Here is a 5,917-nt window from a genome sequence, read left to right as displayed (position 1 = left end):
TTGGGGTTTAGTCCAAATCTGCATCCTTTCCTTCAAGGCTCAGGAGTCCAAGATTATCTTCTGTGTCTGTATTTATTGGTTTCCCTTTTCTTTGTTGAAGAGGGTCTGTGCAATCCTTCTGCCTAGTCCGCCATCTTTGAAAGTACCCTTACCTGATTCTTATCTGGATACTGCCACTTTGTCGTCCCCTGTATTCCCTCACTTTCCTACCTCTGGGGTTGGATCCTCTCTGCCTCCCCTTACCTGGATCTTGTGGCTTTTGTCATACTGGGTGTTCTCTCCCTTTCCTGCCTCTGGGGCTGGGTCCTGTCTGCCCATAGTTCAGTTAACAGGGACAAAGTTATGATAACTTCTTAGCCCAACCAAACACCTTGAGGAGTGAGTCATGGGACCTGTGGGCTTGGGACCATAGTCATGGGGAACATCAAGCTATTTGGCATAACTTAATACATAAAAACAAATTACTCTACATCCTACTTGGTGAATTGCAACAGGGGTCTTAAAAGCTTGAGACTGGCCATCTAAGATACAACTATTGGCCTATCCTCTTCCAGAGAAGAGAACAGTGAAGAAAATCAAAGAAGCATGAAAACAATTAGTCCATTGGACTAGTGGACCATGGAAACCTCAATCTCCATGATCTTATGACCAGAAGAACTAGATGATGCCCAGCTACCACTACAATCACCCTGAAAATGATCAAAATTGGAAATCCTGGATAAAGTGGGAGAAAAATGTGGAACTAAAAAAAAAAACAAAAAACAGTTTCATCTTATAGAAACTGGTGGACACCCAGAGAGTATGGCCTTTAGCCACCCTTAAGGCTTAGAACTGAACTCACTCCCATGGTTCAACTTTCAGCCAAACAACAGACAAACCAATGAGGTGAACAATAACCTCAGTTAAGTGCTCCTTAGAACAATCAAACATGATTGATCAAAGGTAGCATTTGACCAGAGATAAAGCTCAGAGGCAGGAATGGATAAGAAAAAGGGACAAAGGGGAATGGTAACCACAGGGAGGAGGTGAGAGGACTACTATTATCTTTTGTGGATTGTAATCAAGATCATACAAAACAATGTGTATAAACTGTTGAGTGAAAAATAAATTTGGTCTGTCAACTTTCACTCAAATCACAATAAAAAATTAAAAGAAAAAAGATGTAATGTGAATTCTAAATGGGACAATGATATATAATAAGTGCATTAGGAAAAACTGAGAAAATCTGAGTGAAGTGTGGACTTTAATTATTAAATAAATAACTCTGAATAAAAAGACAACAAATCCTAATGTTTGATCTTTTGTTGGTTTTGTAACAAGTAAAGACAGACCTAGAGAATCTATGCAAAATAGTTTCTAAGGCATTTGACTGCTAACCAGAAGGCTAGGGGTTCGAATCCACTAGCCACTCCTTTGAAGGATAGTTGGGCAATCTATTTCCATAGTGATACTGCCTCAGAAACCCAAGGAAGGGTGGCTATGAGTCCGATCCAACTCGACAGCAGTTTTTTTTTTTTTTTTTTTAATTGATGTAGTGGTTAGGCATTTAGCTACTAAAAGAAAAGTCTGTGGTTCCAAGCCACCAGTAGCTTTGCGAGAGCAGTGACAGTTTGCTTCCATTCGATTAAAAAAAAAAAAAAAACACTGCCATCAAGATGATTCCAACTCACAGAGACCTTATAGGACAGAGTAGAACAGTCTCATAGGATTTCCAAGGTTATAAATCTTTATCGAAACAGACTGTCATCCTTCTCCTGTGGAGTGGCTGGTGGGTTCGAATTGCCCACCTTTTGATTAGAAGTCCAACATTTTAAATACTGAACCACCAGAGCTTCTTCCGTAGCATTACAGCCTTGGAAACCTTGTGAGGTAGTTCTATCTGTCCTATGAAGTGGCTATGAATTGGAATCTACTCAGTAGGAATGATTTTCTTTTTCTTTTTTTTTTCCTAAGTTTGCTTTGGGATACCAATAAATAAATAAATAAATGCTAATTAAATTTAAAGCTCACAATCTGAAAATATTAAAAATTAAGCAAACAGATGGGAGAATGAATCACAAAGTGTAGGGAACAGATTTCAAAGTAAATGTGATTTAAATGACCAAATACAACATAAAGGTCCACGTATGTAATTTTAAAGGCATCGACACAAATTAAGGAGCAAGAATGAAAAAGACAAGTGTGATTTAAAGACATAGGTATCCAAAAGTATAGCTTCTGGTGGAAAACAAAGATAAAAAGTTAAAATCTTCTTTTCAATTTCACCTTATAGGGTTGCATTTACTATTGCTGTTTCTCTCTCTCTCTCTCTCTTTTTTTTTTTGGTGCCTGTTGTTAGCTTATATTAACTGGAAATCTAGGAAGCCTACATTAAGAGGCTATTTCTACAGAGATAATCTGTAGAAATTTTAAAGTTAGTTTTCAACTTGGTAATTGTGAACCCATGGGTAACATGAATTTGGGATCTTTAAATGTATCAAAGTAACTTACAGTCACAAATTTTCAGGGGAATTTTGTTTCCTCTTTGCCCAGAAGAAAAGTTGATAACAAAATTTCTTGCTATCTCAATTTGTTGGAAGTTCTTTTTCTAGTCACCTTTTCCCAAGGTTGTAGTCCTTTGGTGAACTTGTATTTATGGCTTTCTGATACCCAATTCCCACTTGCCCAGATTCTAACTTTGTCTTCTGTCTCCAGAATGACAATGAGGATGAAGTTCTCACTCACCAGGGATTAGTAGGTGTCCTTCATACACCTGTGATTTTTCTGTTTGCTTACTTTTCTCAGTTCACATCTCTCCTTAGTATGTTTACCAAATAGTTTCTTTATTTCAGGCAGCTCAAATATTTAGAGTTTGGTTTTTGGTTTTTATATACTTTCAAGTTTATTTTTTACCCAGAATTTTTAGGTGCTTTAAGGATGGGATAATATTTTAAGACATCTAATTACCCTTTTTTCTTAATAAATTCTATTCTTAATATGCTTTAATTTGCTGGAAAATATGGAGAATTATCAGATATTTTCCTGGGAATGATGTCATTCTAATACACATTCTTCAATAGTGTCTTTGGTAATAAAACATATTTTTGTTTTATTAATCTTTGCTTAGTTTTTGAGCAGTTTTCATTGTGGTACTCATTTCTGAATGAGGCATGTCTAGGAGAAACAGATATTTGTTGAAAAAATTGTATGGTGTGGACCTTCAGGATGAGGATCAGAAAGTGGCAATGTATAATTTGAACAAGAATAAGCTACAACTTCAAACTGGTTCTTTGTTTTTTTTTTGCTCTATACACATTGCCATTGAATTTATTCATCCTCTGCCCAGGATGTGTGCCATTTTCCTCAGCATTGGTGTGCAGAAAGACATAGTTGTTCTCAGAGAAATTTATTAAACTCTCTGTGTTATAATCTCTTTATTGCTATTCCCTTTTTATGCTTTACCCTGCCTCTCTTCAAAAACTTCCCGAGGCTTGGAGACTAGAGTCCAAGACTAGCAGGATATGTTCTTGCCATAAGCCTTCCTCTCTTTTTTTTCATGATTACATCATTTATTTTTTATTAGAGAAGATGCATGATAATTTGATTGTTTAAATGGGTTTAAGAGTAAATACAGCATTTTTTTAAGAGTCTGTAATGTGGTACCAGAATATCTGAGTTCAAACTCTAAATCTACTTATTGATGACTTTGACCTTGAGCAAATTTTGATCAAAGCATTCTTATGATAAAGATTTTGTTGAAGGATATAAAAAATTACAATAACAAAAGCACAACATTCTCATTGATTTAACAATAAATCTTTAACTAAAAAATACAGGGGAATGAAGATATTAATCTGTATAAGAACAAAGATAAACATTAGAAGAAAAATGCAAACCTTGCTAAATATACATTTAAGAAATACTTTCTAAATGTGTCTCATACAGAAAGTAATATACCAAATATTAAAAAATCCACATTATTATAAAATATCATGATCAAAAATATCAATCATAACATAAATGTAAATGAGTGTAACTCTATTATAAGAAAAAAAAAAAACCTATAATTTGGTCTACAAAACAAAACAAAACTGTGTGATGTATATACATGTGAGCCACACCTAAAACAAAGTTGCTCAGAAAGACCAAAATAAATAAATGGCTAAAGTATAAAATTTAATTGATAACTAAAAGAGACAGTAGGAATAGTATTTCTAATATCAAAGCAGAATTCATGACCAAAGTGCTAAATATGGGAAAGATGCCCACTTTTTTTTATGTAATGCTAAAAGCCACAACCCGCAGTAAAGATATATACTTACGTGTATTTATTGAACAAATAACACAGAAATGACCTTTGTGAAGCAAAAACTGTAGTAAATGTAAGGAGACACAGAAATTAATAATAGGAGACTTTAATGCACAGTATAAAACAGATCAAATAGATAACAAATAAAGTAAGATGGAGAATATATAAGTAACATGATAAATTGTTGTTGTTGTTAGGTGCCATCAAGTCATCTCTAACTCATAGCAACAATACATGCAACAGAATGAAACACTGCCCAGTCCCGTGCCAGCCTCACAATCGTTGCTCTACCAGAGCCCACCATTGCAGCCACTGTGTAAATCCATCTTATTGAAGGCCTTCACCTTTTTCATTGACACTTCACTTTATCAAACATGGCATCCTTCTCCGGGGAATGGTTCCTTCTAACAACATGACCAAAGTAAGTGAGACGAAGTTTGGTCATTTTCACTTCCAGGAACATTATGGCTGCACTTCCTCCAGGATAGATTTGTTAGTTCTTTTAGCAGTCTATACTACTCTCAGCATTCTTGGTCAACACCACAACTCAAAAACATCAACTCTTCTTCAGTCTTCCTTATTCATTCTCCAGCTCTCACATGTATAGGAGGTGGTTGAAAGTACCATGGCTTGGGTGAGGTGCATCTTAGTCTTCAATAAGATATCTTTGCTTTTCAGCACTTGAAAGAGGTTTTTTGCAGCAGATTTGCCCAAGGCAATACATCTTCTGTCTTGACTGCTGCTTCCATTGGTGTTGATTGTAGAACCAAGTGATATAAAATCCTTGACAACTTCAATCTTTTCTCCATTAATTGTGATGCTGTTTATTGGTCCAGTTGTGAAGATTTTTGTTTTCTTTATGTTGATGTGTAATCCATACTGTAGACTATAGTCTTCAATCCTCATCATAAGTACTTTAAGTCATCCTCACTTTCAGCAAGCAAAGTTGTGTTGTCTGCGTATCACAGGTTGTTAATGAGTCTTTCTTCAATCCTGATGCCACATTCTTCTTCATATAATCCAGCTTCTCAGATTATTTGCTCAGTGTAAATATTGAATAAATATGGTGAAATAATACAATCCTGATACACTCTTTTCCTGATTTTAAACCATGCATTGTTCCCTTGTTCTGTTCGAATGACAGTCTCTTGGTTTATGTACATGTTCGTCCTGAGTACAGTCAAGTGTTCTGGAATTCATATTCTTCTCAATGTTATCCATAATTTGTTATGATCCACACAATCAAATGCTTTTTCATAGTCAATAAAACACAAGTAAATATCTTCCTGGTATTGTTTGCTTTGAGCCAAGATACATCTGACATCAGCAATGATATCCCTCATTCCATATCTTCTTCTTAAACCAGCTTACATTTCTGGCAGTTCTCTGTCTATATATGGCTACAACCATTTTTGAATTATCTTCAGTAAAATTTTACTTACATGTGATATTAATGATATTGTTTGATAATTTCCACATTCTGAGGGATTGCCTTTCTTTAGAATGGATAAAAATGTGGATCTCTTCCAATCAGCTGGTGAGGTAGCTGTCTTTCAAATCTCTTGGTATAGCTGAGTGAATGCCTCCAACATGGCATCCATTTGTTGAAACATCTCAATGGATATATAT

This window comes from Orycteropus afer, unplaced genomic scaffold (genome assembly GCF_000298275.1).
Source record: "Orycteropus afer afer isolate SDZICR_OR568_19922 unplaced genomic scaffold, OryAfe1.0 scaffold00286, whole genome shotgun sequence".
In the NCBI taxonomy this organism is placed as follows: domain Eukaryota; kingdom Metazoa; phylum Chordata; class Mammalia; order Tubulidentata; family Orycteropodidae; genus Orycteropus; species Orycteropus afer.
This window is presented reverse-complemented; position numbering follows the sequence as displayed.